At 39.3% G+C, this 26,651-nt stretch overlaps 1 protein-coding gene and 2 pseudogenes across 8 annotated transcripts in view; 2 read left to right on the top strand and 1 right to left on the bottom strand.

Annotated features, from left to right (window-relative positions):
* Positions 1–26,272, bottom strand: part of ZFX (zinc finger protein X-linked) — a 79,290-nt gene extending 53,018 nt beyond the window's left edge. Inside the window, exon 1 of one of the 6 annotated variants that reach the window (XM_082447037.1) lies at positions 25,460–26,272. The gene's annotated coding sequence lies outside the window, so the exon portion shown is untranslated. The other 5 variants (XM_082447044.1, XM_082447042.1, XM_082447036.1 and 2 more) reach the window with 5 other exon arrangements.
* Positions 8,590–8,724, top strand: LOC309652972 (annotated as a pseudogene). Its single transcript has one exon. The product of its transcript is annotated as an uncharacterized misc_RNA (transcript).
* LOC309652943 (protein tyrosine phosphatase type IVA 1 pseudogene) lies at positions 9,077–11,827 on the top strand (annotated as a pseudogene). The gene has a single exon. The product of its transcript is annotated as a protein tyrosine phosphatase type IVA 1 pseudogene (transcript).
* Positions 26,273–26,651: the final 379 nt, after the last annotated feature.

The raw sequence follows: 26,651 nt of genomic DNA, 5'->3' as shown, positions 1-26,651 counted from the left end.
TTATTGCTCTTCTTAAATACATCACTTTGGGTCTGTTAGGCTCTGTAAACTCAATGCTGACACTAACAATGTTCTCTGTACATTTTAAATACTGGCAAGAATATAATAGGCCTTTCAACAACTGTAACAAAATTTTTAAATTGACATTTGCAAAGTTATGGAGCATTTTTACATTGATCCTCTGCTAATACTATTAGGAGTATGTTTTGTACCTATAACTTAATAAATCCTTTAATCATAAAACAAAAAAAGAACATGCTGGACAATGAAAGGGCTGGTTTGCAATACACCTGCAGACCTGCTTCTTTTTTTCTTTGTTTGCTCATCTTTTTTTTTTTTCCAGCTTTACTGAGATATAACTGACATTCCATATTCTATAAGTGTAAGATGTATAACATAATGATTTGACTTACATACACCATGAAATGATTACTATAATAGGTTTAGTGAATATCCATCATCTCATATAAATACAACATCAAAGAAACAGAAAAAAAAATTCTTCTCCTTGTAATGAGAACTCTCAAGATTTACTCTCTTAACAACTTTCATATATAACATAGAGCAGTGTTAATTACCTTCATCATACTGCACATTACATCTCTAGTATTTATTTATCTTATAACAGGAAGTTTGTACCTTTTGACTACCTTCATCTATTCCCCCCTCCCCTCCCCACCTGTTTCTTACATGACCAACAATGGGCATGCTCCACTGAGTATCAGCTCCAGGTAGAGTATCAGCAGCATTAATTCCATGATCATTCTCTGGAGCAAAGCTAGGGAATCAGCTAATTCACATTGCACTCCCCGCCCCCCCCGCTCCCCACCCAAATCCATGCCTGCTTTTTTCAGGGATTTGGGGAGATAGGAAACTACTACTAGATAATAATCTAAAAGAAAGGAGGAAACTGGGGGGAAGCACAAACATACATAATTTGAAATAAAGAAAAAAACAGATACAGGAAAAGTAAAAAACTTGTAAGAAAACAGTCTATAATTCTATGCTAGCACACTGAAAAGAAATGTTAATTTACAAGCATTAACTCAATAAGAGATAGAGAACCCAATCACCATAAAATGGGGGGGGGAGGAGAAAGATGTCTGTTAGCCTTTCAAAAAGCTCTAGGCTTTTCGCAAAGCTAGCTGAACACAGGAGGAAACCCATCTCAAATCTTTTTACAAAACTAATTTACCATTTTTCGAAAACACAATGATCCAAAACCTATGGGAGGCAGCAAAAGCAGTTCTAAGAGGGAAGTTTATAGCAATAAAAGCCTACCTCAAGAAACTAGAAAAATCTCAAATAAACAATCTAACCTTACACCTAAAGGAACTAGAGAAAGAAGAAAAAACAAAACCCAAAGTTAGTAGAAGGAATGAAACCATAAAGATCAGAACAGAAATAAGTAAAATAGAAACAAAGAAAACAATAGCAAACATCAATAAAACTAAAAGCTGGTTCTTTGAGAAGATAAACAACATTGATAAACCTTTAGCCAGACTCATCAAGAAAAAGAGAGGACTCAAATCAATAAAATTAGAAATGAAAAAGGAGAAGTTACAACAGACACCGCAGACATACAAAGCATCTAAGAGACTACTACAAGCAACTCTATGCCAATAAAATGGACAACCTGGAAGAAATGGACAAATTCTTAGAAAGGTATAACCTTCCAAGACTGAACCAGAAAGAAATAGAAAATATGAACAGACCAATCACAAGTAATGCAATTGAAACTGTGATTAAAAATCTTCCAACAAACAAAAGTCCAGGACCCGATGGCTTCACAGGTGAAGTCTATCAAACATTTAGAGAAGAGCTAACACCCATCCTTCTCAAACTCTTCCAAAAAACTGCAGAGGAAGGAACACTCCCAAACTCATTCTATGAGGCCACCATCACCCTGATACCAAAACCAGACAAAGATACTACATAAAAAGAAAATTACCGACCAATATCACTGATGAATATAGATGCAAAAATCCTCAACAAAATACTAGCAAACAGAATCCAACAACACATTAGAAGGATCATACACCATGATCAAGTGGGATTTATCCCAGGGATGCAAGCATTCTTCAGTATACGCAAATCAATCAATGTGATACACCATATTAACAAATTGAAAAGGAAAAACCATATGATCATCTCAATAGATGCAGAAAAAGCTTTTGACACAATTCAACACCCATTTATGACAAAAACTCTCCAGAAAGTGGGCATACAGGGAACCTACCTCAACATAATAAAGGCCATATATGACAAACCCACAGCAAACATCATTCTCAATGGTGAAAAACTGAAAGCATTTCCTCTAAGATCAGGAACAAGACAAGGATGTCCACTCTCGCCACTATTATTCAACATATTTTTGGAAGTCCCAGCCATGGCAATCAGAGAAGAAAAAGAAATAAAAGGAAAACAAATTGGGAAAGAAAAAGTAAAACTATCAGTGTTTGCAGATGACATGATACTATACGTAGAGAATCCTAAAGATGCTACCAGAAAACTACTAGAGCTAATCAATGAATTTGGTAAAGTTGCAGGATACAAAATTAATGCACAGAAATCTTGCAATCCTACACACTAACAACAAAAGACCAGAAAGAGAAATTAAGGAAACAATCCCATTCACCATTGCAACAAGAAGAATAAAATACCTAGGAATAAACCTACCTAAGGAGGTAAAAGACCTGTACTCAGAAAACTATAACACTGAGGAAAGAAATCAAAGCTGATACAAACAGATGGAGAGATATACCATGTTCTTGGACTGGAAGAATCAATCTTGTGAAAATGACTATACTACCCAGATCAATCTACAGATTCAATGCAATCCCTATCAAATTACCAATGGCATTTTTTACAGAAGTAGAACAAAAAATCTTAAAATCTGTATGGAGACACAAAAGACCCCGAATAGCCAAAGCAGTCTTGAGGGAAAAAAAACGGAGCTGGAGGAATCAGACTTCCTGACTTCAGACTATACTACAAAGCTACAGTAATCAAGACAATATTGTACTGGCACAAAAACAGAAATATAGATCAATGGAACAGGATAGAAAGCCCAGAGATAAACCCACGCACCTATGGTCAACTAATCTACGAAAAAGGAGGCAAGGATATACAATGGAGAAAAGACAGTCTCTTCAATAAGTGGTGCTGGGAAAACTGGACAGCTACGTGTAAAAGAATGAAATTAGAACACTCCCTAACACCATACACAAAAACTCCAAATGGATTAGAGACCTAAATGTAAGACCGGACACTGTAAAACTCTTAGAGGAAAACACAGGAAGAACACTCTTTGACATATATCACAGCAAGATCTTTTTTGATCCACCTCCTAGAGTAATGGAAATAAGAACAAAAATAAACAAATGGGACCTAATGAAACTTCAAAGCTTCTGTAAAGCAAAGGAAACTACAAACAAGACAAAAAGACAACCCTCAGAATGGGAGAAAATATTTGCAAATGAATCAACGGACAAAGGATTAATTTCCAAAATATATAAACAGCTCATGCAACTCAATATTAAAAAAACTAACAAGCCAATCCAAAAATGGGCAGAAGACCTAAGTAGACATTTCTCCATAGAAGACATACAGATGGCCAAGAAGCACATGAAAAGCTGCTCAACATCACTAATTATTAGAGAAATGCAAATCTAAATTACAATGAGGGGGCTTCCCTGGTGGCGCAGTTGTTAAGAATCCGCCTGCCAATGCAGGGGACACAGGTTCGATCCCTGGTCCGGGAAGATCCCACATGCCACAGAGTAACTAAGCCTGTGTGCCACAACTACTGAGCCTGTGCTCTAGAGCCTGAGAGCCACAATTACTGAAGCCTGCATGCCTAGAGCCCATGCTCCGCCACAAGAGAAGCCACCACAGTGAGAAACCCGCGCGCAGCAACGAAGACAAATGCAGCCAAAAATAAATAAACACATTAAAAATAAATTACAAGAATAATAATAGTAATTAAACCTCACACCAAGTAGAATGGGCATCATCAGAAAATCTACAAACAACAAATGCTGGAGAGGGTGTGGAGAAAAGGGAACCCTCTTGCACTGTTGGTGGGAATGTAAATTGATACAGCCACTATGGAGAACACTATAGAGGTTCCTTAAAAAACTAAGAATAGAATTACCATATGATGCAGCAATCCCACTACTGGGCACATACCCAGAGAAAACCATAATTCACAAAGACACATGCACCCCAATGTTCACTGCAGCACTATTTACAATAGCCAGGTCATGGAAGCAACCTAAATGCCCATCGACAGACGAATGGATAAAGAAGATGTGGTACATATATACAATGGAAAATTACCCAGCCATAGAAAGAAACGAAATTGGGTCATTTGTAGAAACGTGGATGGATCTAGAGACTGTCATACAGAGTGAAAGTCAGAAAGAGAAAAACAAATATCGTATATTAACACATATATGTGGAACCTAGAAAAATGGTACAGATGAACCGGTTTGCAGGGCAGAAATAGAGACACAGATGTAGAGAACAAACGTATGGACACTAAGGGGGGAAAGTGGCAGGGGGGTGGTGGTAGTGGTGGGATGAATTGGGAGATTGGGATTGACATATATACATGAATATGTATAAAACAGATAACTAATAAGAACGTGCTGTATAAAAACAAAATAAAATAAAATTCATAACTTAAAATAAAACTAATTTACCGTTTTTTAGAAAACCTAACAAAAATAATGTAACCAAACTACAAACATGGTTAATTACGAATCCCAAGTCAAGTTTTTGCAAATGTGATCCATCATATAATATATATAGACACACACGTGCACACACGTGCACGTGCATACACACACAGACACCTTGACAAAGTATGGTTATTCTAGAATTCAAGGATGCAACCAAATAATGGCCCAAATTAAGAGGTCAAAAAAGGAAAATCCTGATGTGCCTCAATAGATGCTGAAAAGTTGAGATTCAACATCTATTTTTTTACTTAAACTAGTCAAATTGGAAGAGAAAGACATTTTTTTTAACAGTTAGAAAAAATACAATAAATAGGAGTGAAATCTTAGTACATGCTATCACGTAGATGACCCTTGAAAACCTTATGCTAAGAAGCCAGATGCAAAAAGCCACATATTACAGGATTCCATAAATATGAAACATGAAGAATAGGCAAATCCATACAGACAGAAAGTAGACTGTCAGGGGCTGGGGGTGGGAGGTGATTGCTAATTGGGTACAGAGTTTCCTTCTGGAGGGATAAAAATGTTCTAAAATTACTGGTGATGGTAGCACAACTCTGAATCTACCAAAAAAAACCCCACTGAATTGTACACTTTTGAAGGGTGAATTTTGTAACAACTTCCTCTCAATAAAGCTGGTTTAAAAAACACACATGCAAATCTTAAACTAGTTCATGTTACAACATGTATTTTTAGATAGGAGAATGATATCAGTATCACTTTATAACAAAAAGACATGTATTAAAACTAAGGTGAAACACTAAAAGTATTTCTTTTAAAGTCAAACTTAAGACAAGGATGCCCACTAACACTATTATTATTTAAGATTGTATGGGAACTGATAAGCAATGCAATTAGATAAGATAATGAAATGCAAGATATAATTATTAATTGAAAGAAATTATATTTATTTATATATGACTTATCCAAGAAATTCAAGAGAATCAACTAAAATCTTAATATCAGAATGAATTCATAAAATGTGCTGGTATAAAATTAATATACTTGATGGCAAAAGCTTTTCATTTTAAAGACAAAAGCTTTCTTATGTAACACTTAAAAATGTAAAATATCATTAATAAGAGTAACTGAAAACTCTAAGTGGGATTTTTTAAATACAAATATACAGAGAAATCAATCTTGCTCTTGAATATACTGGATCAGTAGTATTACTTCTCTCTTAATTAACCTCTACATTCAATCAAAATCCCAACACACTTTTGTTGTAAATCAATTGACCTTATATATGTAGGTCTACTCTCGGACACTATTCTGTTTCATTGATCAATCTGGCCTTGCACCCACTATTTTAATCACTGCATCTTTATAATAAGCTTTAATATATGGTAGTGTAAGTTTTCCAACTTTTTTTTTCAAGACTGCCTTTGCTATTCCAGGCCCTTTGCATTTCCATATAAATCTGAGAACTGGTCTATTTAAAAAAAAAAAAAAAAAAAAAAAAAAGCCGGTTGGGGTTTTGATTGGGACTTCGTTGAAAACTGACATGTTTATAACATTGATACTTCTTATCCATGAACATCGTATCTCTCCCCATTTATGAGTTCTTCTTTCATTTCTCTCAGTAATGCTTTCACTAAAGGTCTTAATAAGCTTTGTTGGGTTTATTTCAAGGTACTGGATGTTCTCTGATCTTACTATAAATTGTACTACTAGCTTTTAAAACAAAATATAAAACAATCAATCAAATGTACTGGCTTTTAAGTTTTATTTTCAAGTTGTTTGTTGTTAGTATAGAGAAATACAAATTATTAATCAATGTCCCCCAACTATAATATAGTAAAATTAGAAATAAATGTCACTGAGGTAATAACACCTCCCAAAAAAAATTCCCTTAAATTTGAAGAGTCTCAATAATTCAATGAGCAATAGGAAAATTATAAAAACCACAATATATTTAGAACTAAATAATAAAAAATCAATTCACATAAAATTCACAGTACCAGTTACAGTTCAGAGGAAATTTTATAGTTTTAAAAGCATATAAGAGTAGAGATTAAAAACTAATGAGCTAAACTATTTACAATAGCCAGGACATGGAAGCAACCTAAGTGTCCATTGACAGATGAATGGATAAAGAAGATGTGGCACATATATACAATGGAATATTACCCAGCCATAAAAAGAAATGAAACTGAGTTATTTGTAGTGAGGTGGATGGACCTAGAGTCTGTCATACAGAGTGAAGTTAGAAAAACAAATACCGCATGCTAACACATATATATGGAATCTAAAAAGAAAAAAATTGGTTCTGAAGAACATAGGGGCAGGACAGGAATAAAGATGCAGACGTAGAGAATGGACTTGAGGACACAGGGAGGGGGAAGGGTAAGCTGGGACGAAGTGAGAGAGTGGCATGGACATATATATACTACCAAATGTAAAATAGATAGCTAGTGGGAAGCAGCCGCGTAGCACAGGGAGATCAGCTCGGTGCTTTGTGACCACCTAGAGGGGTGGGATAAGGAGGGTGGGAGGGAGATGCAAGAGGGAGGGGATATGGGGATATATGTATACATATAGCTGATTCACTTTGTTATACAGCAGAAACTAACACACCATTGTAAAGCAATTATACTCCAATAAAGATGTTAAAACTAATGAGCTAAACTTCCAACTTAAATTTTTTAAATGTCAGAATAAATGCAAATAAAATAGAAAGAAAGAAATATTAACCACATGGAGCAGAAAGAGAAATGGTCAATAAAAAGAACTATTTGAAAAGCCTTAATATAGGCAAGTTATTGGCAGTACTCATCAGAAAAAAAAGGAACAAATTAATGAAATTAGACATTTTAAAGTCATTAGAGTAGCCTATATTTTATACCAATATATTTGAAATTTTATATTTTTCTAGAATACAGTTCATTTTGTATAAATAACAGCAACTTAAGAAAAGCCAAAAACACTTATCACCATGAAACAAACTATTAATCAAAAAACAACTCACAAAAAAAGACACCAGGCAAAGACAGTTTCACAGATGACTTCTAAGTTTCCAGAAACAGATCATCTCTATGAAATACAACTTGTTTCAAAGGAGAAGAATTATTCCGCAACACATCTTAAGAAGTTAGCATAAAAAGAAAAAGTACATGGCAATAACAAAAGGATGCAAATATCCAGGAACTCCAAAGACAGTTTAAAATACAAAATCTATGAATACAATTCATCACACGAATAGAGGCTGCAAAAACATTTTAAAAAATCAACGAAAACTCTAAAATGCTAAGTAAAAGAGAACATAAACTAATAAATATCTCCTCCCTCCAAAAAAAACCACGAAAATATCATACTTAATGATAAAATATTAGAAGCACTCCATTAAAGCACGTGGACAATGATGTCTGTTATCAATGCTTTCATGCAACTCTGTGCTAGAGGCATTAGTCAGTGAAGTAGAAGAAAAAGAAAACAATCAAAAAAGAAAGAGGAGGCAAAAAGGAATGGAAAATAAAACATCTTTACTCACACATACCTATGTATTCAGAAAATACAAGAATTATAAACTGTAATAAACTGTTATTACTCCCACATTTCATTGAATCTAAAAATATCGCCTATTTTAAGATGCATCCTTGTTTTACCTACATCTAAGAAAAATATCCTGCCAGTTAAACTGATGCTATACTTTATTACCTAGAAATTTCATTTTAGATTTATCAAGACAATTCTTTTAGACTTATTTAGACATATTTTCATTATATCCTGTGGATATATAGAAGAAAAAATAGCAGCAAAAGAAATTGGGAGTCCGGTGACCCTGCCGATACCCGCAAAGCCGCCGCCCTGGCCCTGCCACCACCGCCACCTCAGGACCAGCTGTATGATTAGGCCTCAATCTTGAATGAGTAGACATATTCCTCAGTTCTGTGGTGTTCTTGGTCATACATTTATGGAGTTTCTGAGGGGCAGTGGAGATTACTGCCAGGCACAGCACAACTTCTGTGCAGACAAATGAACTGTAGAAATTCATTACTACTCTACCAAGAAGCTCCCATATGAGTGGTTAACCTGGACACAGAAGTGTTGAACTGAAATCCACAGAGCATTTTTTACAAGAGTTCTGACCTGGATGGGGTAAAGCTCAGTGCACTTCCTTTCTCTTGCCTCAGTATCACTGAATTGAAGAATTGCTGCTCCTTGTTAGGAGGTTCATTTCATTTCCCATTACTCTCAACTTCATACTCAAAAGCACTGAGAATTTCAAGTGGAGTGTACTGAAGTAGACTCAGTTTCTTTGCATCATTTCTGTATTCAAGTTTTTAAATTCTTTCATAAACCTATTGGGTATTTTTTTTAACTAAATTAACATGGCTCGAATGAACCGCCCAGCTCCTGTGGAAGTCACTTATAAGAACATGAGATTTCTTAATCCAACCAATGCGACCTTAAACAAATTTATAGAGGAACTTAAGAAGCATGGATTTACCACAATAGCAAGAATATGTGAAGCAACTTATGACACTACTCTTGTGGAGAAAGAAAGCATCCATGTTCTCAATTGGCCTTTTGATGATGGCACACCACCATCTAACCAGACAGTTGATGATTGGTTAAGTCTCCTGAAAATTAACTTCCATGAAGACCCTGGTTGTTGTATTGCCGTTCATTGTGTTGCAGGCCTTGGGAGAGGTCCAGTGCTTGTCGCCCTAGCATTAATTGAAGGTGGAATGAAACATGAAGATGCAGTACAGTTGCTAAGACAAAAGCAGCGTGGAGCTTTCAACAGCAAGCAACTTTTGTATTTGGAGGAGTATCGTCCTAAAATGCGGCTGTGCTTCAAAAACTCCAATGGTCATAGGAACAACTGTTGCTTTCAATAAAACTGGGGTGCCTGACGCCATTGCTTGGAAGTGGAACCTAGACAGGACGGAATTTGTTGTACATGTTAGCCAGCACGTTGGCTTCGTGAAGTCTGATGAAGCTTCCATAGGAGTGTCGAAAAGCAGTTTTACCAGGCCACAAGCCTGGCAGAATTGCAACTTCTATGTCTGGGTTATGATCAACCTCCTTGGACACTTAGCAAAGGATTCTTGCTGTTCAGCATTTAAAATGTGCTTATTATCGTTTGTACCAATTGACCTTTCCTGAAATCATGCAGTATTGAGTCATGTCTTTAAATCTGTTTCCATGCCAGAATCTTACCAATATATAAGAAATTTAGAAAGACTAGGTGCCAAAATACCCAGCACAATACTTGTATATTTTTAGTATCACATAGAACTAAAATCCCAGGAACTAAGAAAACTCTGGACCTTATGTGGTTTATTCCTTCCATCATTTCAAACATAGAAAGTAGGGCCTATAATGTTATTTGCTCACAATATGCTTACGTCTTCCACATTCATACCAGTATACATCAGATTTGCTCATTTTGGTTTTTTTTAATTAACCAAGTCTTACAGTGATTATTTAATGTCTTTCTATAAATCTCATTTTGTGCTGTTATAGAAGACCTCCATTTTGAAAATCTACATTGTAAAAGAAGCACATGTCTTTAATGTCTCCAGACAAAAAAGCCTTACAGTTAATTTTAATGTTTGCACTTTGGGGTACAACCTACAGGGAGGGCCTGAAAAAAGAATGGGAGGGAGCTATTAAATATTTTTAGTAAAATGTTGTCTTTGTCTTGTGCAGAACATGTAGAATATGTGCTTTAATTTAGTAAATATTTTTTAAAAGGTGGAAATACTTTATTGTAGCTAAAACAATTCTTAATCATAAAATTTCTGAAATTCTTGTAATTTTTTTTCAAACTTATCTGAAGTTGTTTACCATTTTATTTTTGTTTGAAGTGTGATTCCCAACCTCTCTTGAAAAAAAAAAAAAGGGCTTCTGCTAATGAATTGAGCAGACATTTAATATTTTATATGCTTTTTGAGCTGTGTAACTTAATATTTGGATATTTGACAATTTGTTTTATTATATAATTAATAAAATGGTGATGTGTATTAACATTAGCTCAACCATATATTTATACTGTCCGCGAACATGTGGTTATAGTTCTGTGGGAGAAATAATTTGTCAGTGGTCACCAGCATGTAAAAATCTAGTGTGAGAGCTTAAACATTAAATAAATGATGAAACGCAAAAAAAAAAAAAGAAATTGGTAGAGTACTCCTAAAACTTCACATTCAGGGTCCTACTATGGAATGCTTTTCTACTCATAGCTATTCAATCTTTCCTAACAATATTGTCCTCTACCAACAAGAGTGCTGGTGATGCAGCATTTCTTAAAATGCTCCATAATTATCTATGTGATTTTCTTTCCAGTAAGACACCCACCTCACAATTCCTTCTGCCTTCAGTTGTATTGTTGGGTGTGAAATTAAAACACAACAATGCACATACTCATTTAAGTGATGACAAAATGAAGAGTCTTGACCAAGTATGTGCATGTAAAAACAATAACTACATCATGACTGCTACCTGGACAACAGTGATTATAGGACACCATCAAATGAAGATCTATATGAATCTCTGACATATTAAAATGGGGGCGAGATGTACTTCAGAATCTATGAAATATGGTAATACGAAAGTTCAGCAAGGTTACATGATCAATACAGAAACAGTATCTAAAAGAAAATCCTATTCACAATAACAAAAATTATACAAAATTTTTTTCTAGCAAAAAATCTAACAAAAGTTGTGCAAGAGCTTTATGAAAAGCAGTAGACTATGCCCAGATTCAGACCCCAGCTCCACTACTTAGCATACATCTATATGTATCTATATATTATTCTGTAAATTTGATGCAAATACAATAAAAATCCAACAGTTTTTCATAGAAACCAACAAACTGACCCAAAAATAAACAAAGGAAGGAAAATAGCTTTAAAACTCTGAAGAAAAAGAACACTTATTAAGATTTAACTATAAAGCCATCATTGTTAAATCAGAGTGGTATAGGTATATAGTCAAACAGACCCATGAAATCAGAAGAAAGTAGAAACAGATGTATATATGTGAGAATACGATAAACTTCACAAGTTGCATTACAAATTAGTGAGGAGAAAGGCTGAACTACTTGGCAAATTCATATTAAAAAGATAAAATCAGATCCCTATATCACACAATAGAGAAAAAAATTCCAGATGAATTAATGACCTAAATATGAAAAAGCACAGTATCATTATGACCTTGGGGCAGGGAAAGAATTTCTTGCAGATACAAGAAAACATAAACCATAAATGAAAAAGAACTGAGGAAACTGACTACTTTCACATTAAAAAGTCCTACACAAAAAAATATTCCATAAACAAAGCTAAAGAATAAGCCACAGACTAGGAAATGGTATTTTCAGTGTATAAAACTACAAGCCATTAGTATTCAGAATATAAAAAGAATAACCATAAACCAATGAGAAAAAGGCAACAATCCAATAAAAAATGGACCAAGGATAGGCACAAGCAAGTCACAGAAAACTCAAATGGCTAATAATACGTGGGAAAAAAAGGCTCAACAACACGAGTAATCTAAGAAATGCAAAATGAAAACAGCAATGAGATACCATTTATACCTCAAAGATTGGAAAAAACTGCAAAGTCTAATCTTTTGGCAGTGGTCTGGAGAAACAGAGGCTCATACATAGCTGATGGGCGTGTCGAATGGAACACAATTTGACATTTGGCAATTCCCAGTAAAGTTGACAAATGCACAGACTCTTGAATGTAGCAACTCTACTTCTATAATCCCAAGAGAGAAGAACCCCATATAAGGATGCTCACAACAACATTGTTTGAGATTGCAGAAAACTGCTAACAACCTAATGGCCCCTCCCTAAGAATAGATAAATAAACCACAGTATATTTATACATTAAAATACAAGTAAAATGAATGAACCAGATCAGTAGTTTTCAAACTTCTTGGACTCAGGACCTCTTTACACTCAAAAACTGAGGACCTCAAAGAGTTTTTGTTTATGTGGGTTCTATCTAGAGATGTTTATATTAGAAATTAAATCTGAGACACCATAAAAGTATTCATAAAAAATAAACCCACTGTATATAAACATGAACATTTTTAAATAACTATTTTTCAAAACAAAAAATTGTGAAAGGAGTAGCACTGTTTTACATGTCTGCAAATCTCTTCAAGGACAGGCTTAATAGAGGACAGCTGGATTCCCATAACTGCGTCTGTGTTCAATCTATCATGACATCACGTTTCGTGGAGGCTCTGTACAGTACTTGTGCAGTGTACAAAAGAATGAGGCTGGAAGAATCTCAGGGATCCCTGGGAATTCCTGGAGCACACTCTTGAGAACCGCTAAACTAGATCTACATACAACATAAATAAATCTCAAAAACACATTGCTAAGTGAAAAAATATATATATAAAATGATAAACACAGTATGATACCATTTATGTAAAGTTAAAACACATAAAGCAGTACTTGACATTGTTTGTGGTACATACATATTAGGACAGTGGTTATTTCTGGCAAAGAAAAGACAGGAATGGGATAGGGAGGCACTCTTCAATCTGTGAGGTTTTCTTTCTTTAAACACACAAAAAGTTATGAAGCAAATATGTAATAAAATATTAAGATCTGTTAAATCTAGGCGATACCTGCCTTTCAGTAATTCTGAAATATTTCATAATTTTAAAATTTTAAATATTTTTTCAATCCTAATGGCTGTATTCTTCAAGGCCACGTAGCTTCCTTAAAATGTTACCTCCCTTTGAGTAAAATATAGTTACAAGATTCCTGGATTTTATAAAAATTTCTTTGGAAAACTAATTTGACAGGACTAAGTATACACTGGCCATACTAACCCCAAGCTTAAGTGCTGCGGGCGGGGGCTACTCAGCTTATGTGGCATACGCCTTACTGCGCACACCCCTTGCTCAAAGGATACAGTGACTAGACAGATGCTTGAATAGTTGAAAACGATTCAACTACACAAAATTCTCTGCACCCCAAAATTGAGAGAATTGCTTTTAGGTAACTGTCATTACCATGTACCAGGTAATGCTCTGGGACAAGGATAAATGAGAACCTGTCTCTACATCCAGAGTTTAGAAAAGATAACAAAAATATAAATACAGATCTAAAATATAAAAGGTTAAATGCTAAATTAAAACATACCTATTCATTGCTATATGACACAGAAGAATGAGCCTGGAAAAATGATGGTGCCATAAACAGAAAGAAAGCTAGAAGCAGGAGTTGTTTTAGGGGCTCTGCGTTTAAAAAAAAGTTTTTTTCCCAATAAATAGTACTGGGCATCTACTATGTTCCAGATAAATTTGGTTTCAGCCATGTTGAGACAGTAAGACACCTGAAAGGAGGTGGTCAGTAGGCAATGCTAGAGAAACTAGAGGATGGGCATGGTAAAGGGCACCAAAACCACGCAAGAAGATTCAAGAGAACAGGGTAGACAACTGACCTTGAGGAAAATCCCATAACAGAAGGCAGAGAAGGTATAGAGTTTCTGAAACAAAGAACACTTTTATATAACACACCTGCTGACTGACATGCTGTAGAAGTTTCCCAATTTGGGAAACAGTGGATCTAGGAATAGTGGAATGCAAAGAAATGAAAATGCTGGTGAAAGGAGAGATAAGACAGCTGAGGTTTTTGTAAGATGAGCAAACCTAGGAATGTTTATAAGGAGAGGGAAAGGCATCAGCAGAGTTAGAGGGCAATGATGCAAGTGGCAGAATCACACTGACAGAGCTCCATCCTTTGGGACCAGTGGATCCCACAGGCAGAGCATCTGGGCCTGAAGGAGGCCAATTCTTGCCACAAGTGAAGAACAGGAGGACAGCCTAGGGAGAGACAAAGGAAGAATATGAAGTGGAAGGAAGAAAATTCAATTGCTTAGATCAGATGGCTGTCTATCTTTCTGGCTTAAGTAAAAGATTAGGTAATCTCTGCTGAGGCTGAGGGGTTTCAAGGACAGGTTGAGGAGTTTAAGAGTAAAAAAGAAAAACTCTGGAACTGCCAGTGTGCATAAACACAAATAGTACAAACAAGGTCATAAGTGGCGATACAAGTCCAGGTAGGTTGAGAGACAAAGCATTTACAAAAAGCAATGTGGAAAAAAGTTTTTCTTCAATGCATTGTGAGCATGCTTTTAAAAAAGGAAACTTGCATCTATCTGAAAGATACACAAATTAAAAACCAACACCTCATTTATCCAAGATAGTTGTTGTTCCACCAGTTTTCCAGACCACCCTTTCAGGCAAAAAGCACTTTAACTGTTTCCGACAGAAATCCTTCCAAACCTTACACTCCTGTCTTAACTATATGACTGAAGTCCAGCTCTTAATCTTAATCATCCACTCTTGCTGTACTGGAACATGTACTGCTGCTGCACTGCGTGTGCAGCAATATGATTCTCTTTCAGAATTCTATGTCTTTCCCAGCTGTCAAGATATAAAGCAACTGGTTCTTTCAAGTTTATGTTTACCTTTACCATCTCAACGACCACAGACTGCTTTAGCAACTTGCTTCTAGTCAGCCTCCTAGAACGCACTGTGTCTCAAACTTTTCTAAACCATAGCCCTCTAAGATAAACATGAGAATATTCAGTTCCTTCCCTTCCTCTCATGGAGCAATCACTGTTCTGACCTGTCGCAGTTTAGGAAAAATGGAAAAACTGAAACAACTTTCTGGTGAATACTTATGCTACCTATAAATTTACGTATCAAAATTCTAGGAAACACATTCCCAAAATGTGCATCGAGAATAGTTCAAATATTAATCAAAACATGAGAAGGCTTAGCTTAGCAAACAGCCTTAGTTATTACCCTCTTAATCAAAAAAGTGGCTCCTCTTACCAGATGGAAGAACAGGGATTCCAAAAAGACCACCTGAAGGCTGCTGCCTTTTTAATCATCGCTCTTCTACTTTTCAAAACTGTGACTTGTTTAAAAATTACCATGGGGATACTTACAGGTTCATTCCTCAGTTTCGTAAAGTAACCCACAGCACTGGTCCTGTAATTTTCAACCACGGTAAATGAAAAGCTAGAAACCCCTCCCCATTTGTTTACTACAGAGATTATAATAACTCTTGAGCAAAAAGTTACTTGGAGTGAGAAATTAGGACAGAAAAAAGGAGCAGCTGCCTACCACAGATGAATTGTTGAAAAAGTAGCAAAATTATCTGAACTTCTGAACATTCTTGATAATCATTCCTGCAGTGAAACACTGGTTGTTACTCTATTTCTCAACTTCGAAACTTCCTAGGCCAATGGAAGGGCTAAGTGACTATAAAGCCGGGCTCAGGTGCGTCATCACTCTACTACTTGAGGGCTCCCTGGCCTCCCCCATTGAGTATAAGCCCCTCCACCTGGAAAGCAAGCTCCATCTACCTTATTTAGCCACCACTCCCCTACCTACACCGTCTACTCCAGCCAAATTACACATACTTGCTGTTTTCTGAAGAAGCTTCACCCTTGAAATGCCCTTTCCCCACCCCCACCTCAGTCTAACAAAGTCCTACCCATCCTTCAGTAACCTTCTAGAAATGTCACCTAACCTCGTTTTCCTCTGAAACCCCAATAATTGGCTGTACCTTCCCGGCAGCACTTCAGTGCATTTCACCTCATCTCATCTGCCTCTGAACAACGAACTTCTTGGAGCCACCGTCTGCATTAAAAGAACCTTTTGAATCTTTCAGAGCACCTAGCACCGAGTTCACAGTAGTGTAGTATGCAATCAAAACTACTTTAAGGAGTGGAATTCCACCTTAGAATTTTTCAAATCAAACAGAGAAACTAAATACCATACCAGGTACAGGAGCAATAAATACTGCATCACATTACGTTGTCCTTCAATAAGAAAATAAAACCTTCTGCCCTTCTCTTACTCCTGAAAAAAAGTAAATACTACCAACAGATCGCTAATAGCTTAAATGCACCTTTTCTAGAAAGTTGTTTCCAAATTAATGAAATTCAAACGACTCCGTAAAATTTTTATTTCTCCGTTTCCGTGCTGTGCAATTTGCACTTTTCCCCTTACTACATGAAAGACTGAGAACTTCTTTCCTATCAATTTTTTTAAAAAATTTTATTCCTTTCTTTCTTTACTCGAAAAGGCAGTGACTGTTAGAAAACAACCGCATCTAAGGCACTCTAATTCACGTGTGACTTCACTGGGGTAAAAATAAAATGTCTTGGGGTCCCACTTGCCGTGGTGAGTCCACATGCCTGGGCGGACCCTCAAGTGACCTGTACAAGGGCGGGGGAAAGGCGCGGGGCCGGGGACGCTGAGGAACGAGATGGCCCCAGCGCCTGGGCGCCGACGAAGACCGCCTGCGGCAGCTCGGCTAAAATGCAGCGGAAGCAGCAGCTAGTCACGGGGGCTGCGGTAGGCAGGGCAGGAAGGTGGCGCTGCCGCCGAGCGCCTAGAGCCCGAGCGCACATCATGGCGGCGAGGGCAATGGCCGCTGTGGGGAGCGAGCACGCCCCCTCCGCGCGCACACGCTGCCGTGCCGGGCCTCCGGGACCCGTCACCGGAGCCGCCGCCACCGCCGCCGCCCGCTCTCCGACCCCCCCTTACGGGCTGTAGCGGAATTTTCTCTTCAGACGCCGCCTTCAAGATGGCGGCTCCCCCTCCCAGCAACCCCCTCAATCGTCCCCTGCAGCAGGCGCCGAGCCGCCGCCATCTTGTCCCCCATCCCTCCCCCCCTCACCGATATTTACATAGCGAAAATCGGCCCGGCCGGCCTGCGGCCTTCACCTCACGCCTGCAGCCTTCGCCTCCTTGCCAGGCCTCGCCCCCGCGCAGTGCCCCGGGCCGGACGCGGCACCGACCCGGGGCCCATCGGCCGCGTCCCGGGCCACCGGCCGACCCTCCCCCAACCCCCGCCCGTTTGCGGAGCGCAGCTTCGCCGCCGCTCGGGGCAGCCGGGCTCCTCCCCGGGCCTAACTGCGGCCTCCTTGGGGCCTGCTCGGCGCCGCGCGCCACACCGCCCGGCCTAGCGCGGAAGGGCGCCACGCGGGCCGCCGACCAGGCCGGGACCAGGCCCCTGCGCGCGTGCTAGGCCCCGCGGCCGCGCCGGCGCCCGGAACTCACCGGACGGGCGTGCGGGCGGTCGGCGACGGTGGCGGGTGCTGCAGGCCGGCCTTTCTCTGGAGCACTGGGCCGGGCTCCGGCTGGTGGGGCGGGCGGAGGGAGGGAGGAGGGGCCGAGCTCCGAGCTGACAAAAAGCGGCCCAGCTCCCCGGCACGGGCCCGCCGTCAGCACGTCACGTCACCGCCCGGGAGAGAGACCCAGGAAAATGCGGAAGGGTACATAGGCCCCCTCCTTCGCCCGGTGTGTCTCCCTGGTGTCCCGGTTGGCGCGCTCACGCCCTGCGACCGGGGAGCCCAGTGGCCTCGCTGCGGCGGGGTCTCCGGCGGCCGAAGTCTCCGTGACAGCGCCCCCCTTCTTTCCACCTCCTCCGCGCTCCCGCCCGCCGCCGCCGCTACACACGCGCCGCTGCCGCCGCCTCGGCCGTAAAGCCCGCGCGGGGCCGTGGTCCGCCGACCCCACGGAGAGGCAGGCGGCCCGCACCCGGCCCGGCCGCCCCCCACCATCTCCTGTGGGCCGCGGCCGCCCCCCGGGCCCTCCCCGGAGACCTACCGCCTCTCCGCGCCGGTCCTGGCCGAAGCGCCTGCTCGAGTTGTTTGCAGGCCCTCAGACCCCCGCCCGCAGTAAATGTGTTTTCTTCATCCCCATGGCTGGAGAAGAAGATAAATGTAGCAACCCCCGCCGTCCCCTGCCTTCGCTTTAAAAAAAAAAAAAAATCTTTGAAATAAAATGAAAATAGGCTTGCCAGTCTAAATGGGTGCGTGGGCAAAAGGAGGGGGAGAAGGGTTATCCTAGAGCACCTACCAAACCGTTTAATTTTTTTTCTAAATAAGCGTTCAATCAGAGAATCTAATTGATTTTATTAGTTTATGGCGGAAAAAATAAGGGTTACGTTTTGAAACTGGTTTCGCACATTGCAATGAACATGAATTTTTAATGTATATTTTCTCTCTATCCGTGTTTCAAAGTTGGGGAGTCTATGAAATATGTCGTGTGATTGTTTCATAAATAATGAATTTTTCAGATTCTTTAAAAAATACAGAGAGAGGAGCAGAATTGGGATTTGGGTGTTTTTTACAAACTACTTAAGTCTTTCAAAGTTTAAAAAGAATTAGGAGAGAAAGAAAAATATGTATTTGAGTAAATAAAACATTTATCAACTCCAAAAATGTGTATTTTGCATTTTCGTTACTGAAATTTTTATACTCTTTCCATACTGAACTTGGAACCCAAATTATGTTTAAGACTTACTAGTTAAACGCTAAATGATGTAGCTTTTACATTAATCCGAATCTGATATGCTTTATTTCTTCGTTCAATTCACTAAATGTTAGATAAAGATTTTTTTGATTTTTTTTTTTTAATTCTTTGGCCGCACTGCGCGGCATGTGGGATCTTAGTTCCCCGATCAGGGATCAAACCCACACCCCCTGCATTGGAAGCTCGGAGTCTTAACCACTGGACCGCCAGGGAAGTCCACTAAGTATACTTCTAAACAGTAAATAAAACAAAAGTTATAAGGCAAATAGCATACTGGTGTGAAATCTCTTCAAATACAGAGGCCTTGTATTTTATTTTCCTGTCATAACTTTTTAAAACTACCAGAATGCAAGTTGTCCTTTCCCTCAGACCTCTTACAATTATAAAATTGCTTTCAAAAAGGAATAGCAAAGGTACAGTAAGATAATCTCTGAGGGACTTCCCTGGTGGCGCAGTGGTTAAAAATCCGCCTGCCAATGCAGGGGACACGGGTTTGAGCCCTGGTCCGGGAAGATCCCACATGCCGCGGAGCAACTAGGCCCGTGCGCCACCACTACTGAGCCTGCGCTCTAAAGCCCGCGAGCCACAACTACTGAAGCCCACGCGCCTAGAGCCCGTGCTCCACAACAAGAGAAGCCACCGCAATGAGAAGCCCGCGCACCACAACGAAGAGTAGCCCCCGCTCGCCGCAACTAAAGAATGCCCACGCGCAGCAACGAAGACCCAATGCAGCCAAAAATAAAGAAATAAATAAAATTTAAAATGTAGTAAAAAAGAAGTAATCTCTGAGAATGTACTTGATGGTAAATTTCCTCTCAAGGCTTTAACCTTGATTTTTTTCAAGCAATTAAATGATAACTGACATGTCTTCATCATTTATAGAAAATTCCACTGGGCTGTGATATAGACTATTCACAGAAAGGTAAATAAAACTAATGTTTTTTTCAAGTAAAAAAAAAGTGAGAAATAGCTTGTATACCTACACTAATGTGATTTCAAAATATTGATAACCAGCGTTTAAGTACTTTCTAAGGGCCTCCTTTGAATGCTATGGCATGTCAAGAACGGGGTCTCATCAACCATGTAACTGTAAGCAACATGAACACAACCTAATGTCAGCATTCTTGTTAGTTCTTCCATAATTACCATCAAATACTTCTAAGTCCACCAGCACTTAAGAAAAAAGTGTCAAGGAACATAAACGAAAAAGATGTTTGCTCAATTTACAAAACCAGAAGTAGTTTAGGTATCGATACTTTTAAAGAGCCTCTTGCCATTACTTTTCATCCATAAAGAGACTTAACTTTGACGGGAAAAAAGGAAAGGATGGCCTAGTTCTACTAATTATATTAAATAAACCATTACTGGAGTCCAACAAAGATTATTCTATAGATGACTGTACAGATGAGGTCAGCTATACTTTTTTTTTGCGTTTTTAAAAAAGGGAAAATAATTTGTACTTCAAATCCATTTATGGAAGGCTGTAAAAAACAGTATGATAAAAATCATTTTACTGGAATTACATTTAATATAAAATTCTCGTGTGATAAAAGTGAAGGCTCAAAGGAAGTGTGAACAGCAGAGATCAGGAATTGTTCGATGTAATAAAACACAATATAGGTTGTGAAAATATTCACAGTAGGACCTTGAAGACACCTAAAATCACTGAAAGCATTTGGTAATCAAGCACTAAGTGGTTAAGCACCTGACACCTTGCACTTAAAGGACCTACTGCAGCCTCTCTTGAATTGATACTTTTCTTCCTTGTTTTAGTATTAGGGACCTAGAAAATTCTGGGCACAGGGAGTAAAAAGATGTGGTGCTTGCCCTTGGGGAACTCAGAATAAGGAGGCTGTGTATGGCTGAATACAAGCATTCTTAAGTGCTTTCATTTTGTCACCTAAATAAACACACAATAAAGTGAAATTTTATTTAGGGAGATTGAGAGCAGAACATTTCAAAGGCATATGCTGTGAATACAAAATAGATGGTTTCAAAGCAGTCAAAGGGATTTTGGCTATGTGCTAAAATTTATTTGTTCCTTCAGAGCTGATAATGTATATTAGATAGTTAAAAGCAACTACTCAAGGTTTTGACAGTGTTTTAATAACTTAACTAAAAATCCCTGACATGTTTATAGGTCCTTGAGCCAGGAATAATACAAGACCTTTCAATCATCTTTCCAGAAAAAGATTATTCAGAAAAGAAGCTGTTAAAAAAAGAATAAAAGAAGCTGTTGCTTTTCATTCCTCATCACTGACTGATGGAAATCCAAATAAGAAACAATAAATTATTAGCTTATGAGAAATATAGACCTTCTTGAATAAAGTTGTGGTAATTCATTACATTATATCCCAAAGGTTAAAAAAATATTTACTTTCCCCTAGAGAGACCATAGTTTTATTGAACTAAGCATGCCCTATAAAAATTTACCATTTATCTGGTACTTGATACTTATCTTAACATGAGCAAGTTGCATCATGTTGGAATTCAGCTGACTATAATTAATGCCAAGTAAGAATTTTTACTCTGAGTCTTTAAACCACACACACTCCCCAAGGGAAATAATTTTAAAATAAACAATGACTGACAATTAGGTGGTTTTTGAACAGTACTTTTCACACGAATCATCAGTTGAATAAGACATTGTTTAATTCCTGAAAATCACCAATAGCTGAATTCTACCTCATGGATTATAAATCACAGGACACAGCAAACAAATTAGCTCCACTAAAGAGGTGAAAATCAATATATGAGGTCTAGAATAACCAGTAATAATGAGCACCCCAGGCACCCAGATTGGGACCTCTATACACAATTTTCCACTAAAGGAATCAGGGTTCCTGTGATTCCTGGGCTGGAGCAGAAAAGTACAAGATGAACCAGGAATATCTCCTCATAACAGAAAGAAAGAAAGAAAAGAAAAAGTGTCAAAAGGTCTCAGGAGCCAGTTTAAAGAGGCTCCAGTTGGCTAAGGATGAAAAAAATTTGAATGTTAAAAGAATAATTGCTATGGATCAAAACACATTAAGTATGCTCCTGAGTTTATAATGAGGCTTTTAAAAATGATCAACTAGGGACTTCCCTGGTGGCACAGTGGATAAGACTCTGCGCTCCCAGTGCAGAGGGCCCAGGTTTGATCCCTGGTTGGGGAACTAGATCCCGCATGCAGGCTGCAACTAAAGATCCCTCACGCGTGCCACAACTAAGACCTGGAGCAGCCTAAATAAATAAATATTTTAAAACTATAATAAAAATTTAAAAATAAGTAAATAAAAATGATCAACTAGTGGTGATGGTAGCACGGCTTTGTGAGTATACAAGAAACTAGTGAATCATATACTTCAAAAGGGTGAATTTTATAGCATGTGCATTATATCTTTTTTTTTTGCCCCCCTTCCCACCTCCCTACCTCCCCGCATTATATCTTGATATCTAAAAAATGATCACCTTTGGAGAATACTAAAGAACCAACCATTATTTTGAAAACTAGTAAAGGAAAAGATCAAGTAGTACTTATCCTGTATGAACTATACCTCAGGTTAAACAAATAGTTGATGAAAAGAATATTCTTTTAATAGAAGTATTCCTACTAATACATGAAGAAGGCTGGATAGAATTAGAATATCACCATTTTGCAACCACTAATAAATCAACAGATCTAAGCAACAATCATCAATAGCTGCTAACCAGAGTGACAACCAGACATATGCCTCATAATTGAAGTACACAACGCACTGGCCAAAAAAATCAAACCTGAACCTGATCAACCCCCTAGCTCTTTGCCAATTTACAAGAAATGTAAGGACAGAGAAACTTATCAATGAAACAACAGGGAATGTAATTGACAACATCTAGATGGTGGGAAACACTATGGGATCTTCTTTCTTCAACAAATAAATTATAAGGAAAAAAACACTGGAGGGAAAACCAACAGATGAGAAAAGACATAAAAAATATATCAATCAATTGAAGTATATGAACTTTATTTTAAACTTGAGTCAAACAGATAAGTATAAAAATATGAGACAATCAGAGAAATGGGAACACTGACTGGATTGCTATCAACACTAACTGGATAAACGCTGATATAAACAAATTATTGTTAATCTGGTTTAAGTGTAAAGATGGTGTGATTATATCTTTGAGCCCTTATCTTTTAGAGATACATTATCAAAATATTTACAGATAAAATGATACGCTATGAGAGATGGCCTTCAAGCTAATCTGGGAGGCTGGGGGCGGGAAAGAGGTTGAGGGTTAAGTGGGTGGGGGATATAAATGAAAGAAGATTGCCCTTGAGCAGACAGTTGTTGATGCTGTAGGATGGGCACATGGGGGCTTGATGCATTATTCTCTTTGTGTATATATTTGAAATTTTCCATAGCAAGTTTAAAAACCAAACACAAATAAACATACAAAGAAAAGATTATCTTCAAATTTCAAAGAATCTTTGGAGTAAGGCGAGCATTACAGATATTAGTTGCTTCCTTTCTCACTTTTCTGTGGACCATATAACACCACTTATTTTCAAAACAGTTAGCATAATTAAGCAATAAAATAAATAAAATTAGAACAACATTAGGAAAACAGCAATGTTTTTCAAATTTGGAAGGGAACAACACCTTGCTAAAGATGCAGATTCCTGGGCCTCAATTCCTAGAAATTCTGATTTTTAGTAGGTACAGTATAGGGCTGAGGAATCTGCAATTTAACCAAGCCCACACACCAACAGTGCTTTAAGAAATACTAGTACATCCTGGTAAATGCCTCTTTGCTCACATTTATAAGACTTTCTCTTTGAGTATAAAGAAGTAAAATTTCTGGATATGGTACATTTTCAATATTACTTTCCAAAATGACTGTACTAATATACATTCCCTCCAGCAGAAGAGAATTCCCAGTTCCCCATTCCTTCGCCAACTCTTGATGTGCTAATGCTTTTAAATTTTTGCCAAGAACATAACTATCTTACAGGATGACCTTTCAGCTAGCAACGTTTGTTAAAGCAGCTCTTGAAAAACCTTCCACATTTTGAACAAAGACTCCTTTTTAATGACATAATGACTTTTCACCCCAAAATACATTAAATAAATATGCTAAAAGAAATGATCATTCAACCTTAAGTTTAAAGCAAAAATATTCTCACCAACTACAGACATAAGAATTCTTCTTTAGAGAATCTCATATGGAACAAATTTGAATTGTGCTCTGTGTTTACATGAACCACAAATGTTTTTTGATTGTTTTTTGCATACAGACATCAAGCAAATAGAAACAAACAGCCCAAATTGAGAACAAAACAGGAAGAAGCATCTGGCAGAAATGTGGAAAGTTTCATAATTCTCCAAAAGGTGAGGCGAGCCAAGGACACAGCAGGAATCTGACCTAGTAAAGTTAAAGTTTCAGTGAAGTGTGGACTGTGCATGTAAGACTCCTAGTCTCTGGCAATGGAGCCCCCACTTTATGATAATAACATTACATTAAGGGAAAATTCACATGAAGCTGAAGTAAGCAATAAAGAGGACATGACATGATCTGGTCTGGTGATAAAGTCTGGGAAGGTTTTTGCTGTAAAGAATGACTTTGTGAGTAGACCCAAAAAAAAAAAAAAAAAGGATTATGAACAAAAGGGTTAAAGTGGCCTGTGCTCTGGAGCAGAGCTTCTCAAAGGTTAACGGGCACACAAATCGCCTGGGGATGTTGTGAGAAACGCTCCTTGTGATGCAGTGGGTCCTGAATGGGGCCTGAGATTCTGCATTTCCTCTGAGCGCCCAGGCTAGGCCTGTGCAGCAGTGGTCTGTGGGATCCTGCAGAGCTGCCGCTCTTCCCCCGACTCTGCCTGAAGTCTGTCACTGAGAAGTCGTGTATGGCAGGTACCTGCCAGCACTGCTGCTAGAAAGACAGAGGCCCTGGCCCGGGAAATGGCCGAAGCCCATCCCCCCGGGACCCCTCCGGATAAAGGGGCTGCCTCATGGCAGCCAGGGGCTTCGTCCTCCCAGGCCTTCTGTGGCCCAGGAGGGTTGGGGGTAGAACAAGGAAGGAGTCAAGCGCTATTGGGATTCACACTGTCACCCACGTGCACGCCCCCAGGAACTCATCAGGCACAGGTGGAGGAGAGAACGACGAGAGAGACGGTCGATGGACACGGAGAACAGAGAGGGAACACCAGCACCCAGGTACTCGCTGTTCCCAGCCAAGACATGCGATGAAAGATCTTTGAGAAAAAGGGCTTCCTAAGCTTGAGGAAGATCTGTATCTGCAGACTGCAAGAACTTGCCACACTTCAGGGAAAATGAACTACCTACACACAGACACATTTGGCGACAACTTTTAACAAGGGGGAAAAAACCCTGCGATCATTACGGCAGGAGAAAACAAGTCATCATTAATTGAGGGCTTACCTTGAGTTCCACACGCCACTTGGTGCTTTCCGTGAACGCTCTCGTTTAACCCTCATAGCGTTCCAGGAAAGTGGCGGTGCTGGCCTTTAAGGGGACTGGGTTCAGAAACTCGGACGATCTTGTCAGGACCCCTGTGCTCTCCAGCTGCCTCAGCTCTCTCATTCCGCGTGGGAGCAGGCAGGCTTCCCCCAGAGCGGCACACGCAGCTCCGGGCTCACGTTGTCCCAGCTCAGTTACCCCAGAAGAAAGGCAGGGTCCCTCTTCTGGTTTCACCACAGAAGGACACCGGTTGTCTTTATGTTCTGTGCTTGCCCTTGGATCCACCACGGTGGCCAAGAGGAGGGAGGAAGATACTTGGCCAGGGGCTGAGGGCACTCTGATTAGAAGTCCCAGAACTAACAGGTTAGAGTGAGAAAAAATAGACAAATAAAAGAGAGGAAGGATGGTTTGGCTAACAAATCCAACGGGTCCACGACAGGGAGGTCTAGGAGCTGCCCCACTTTACAGATGACGACAGTAAGGATTAGAGAGGTCGAGTAACTTGCCCAAGGTCGCACATCCAGGGTAAGTTGAAGAGCCAGGACACAAACCGAGGCAGTCTGACCAGAGCTCTTAACCACTCTGCTATAAGGCAACAACACCAGTTTGGTTTCAGGCTTCTCTGCAACATCAGCTTTCAGAAGAAAATGGAGCAACAGCTAGACTTTGTGGAGAAAAAGATTGTAACCAAAGATTTGCGTGCTCTGCCAAATTGTCTTTCACAATAATACGGAACAGATATTAAACACACCCTGTGTGGCAGGCACAGGTCTAAGTTCTAAGGGGACCTCTGCACTACTATACCTGAGCTGGGGGGAGGGGAGGATGGTGGCCCACTTCTCCCAGAGTGACACATCTGCTCTAGAAGAGGGTAAGTGGGCAGGGATAGTAGCCCGTGGTCTTCTCATCTTGCTCCTCCTGTTATGGAACCTTTGCCCTGTGAGCAAGCTGGAGCAGGAGTGATCACAGCCCAGTACTACACAGCCTCCCGCACGTGTAGTAGAACTTCTGTCCTACAGTGGAGGCTGGGCAGGGGGAGAGAGCTCCAGCCCTCTGCCCTGCACCTGCCTGGATATACCTTCTGCAACACAGAGCTGGCTGTGATGAGAGATGGTAATGGCCTGCCCTTCCCGGAGTGAAACCATAGCTCTAG

This window comes from Balaenoptera physalus (genome assembly GCF_965194825.1).
Source record: "Balaenoptera physalus genome assembly, chromosome: X".
In the NCBI taxonomy this organism is placed as follows: domain Eukaryota; kingdom Metazoa; phylum Chordata; class Mammalia; order Artiodactyla; family Balaenopteridae; genus Balaenoptera; species Balaenoptera physalus.
This window is presented reverse-complemented; position numbering and strand designations above follow the sequence as displayed.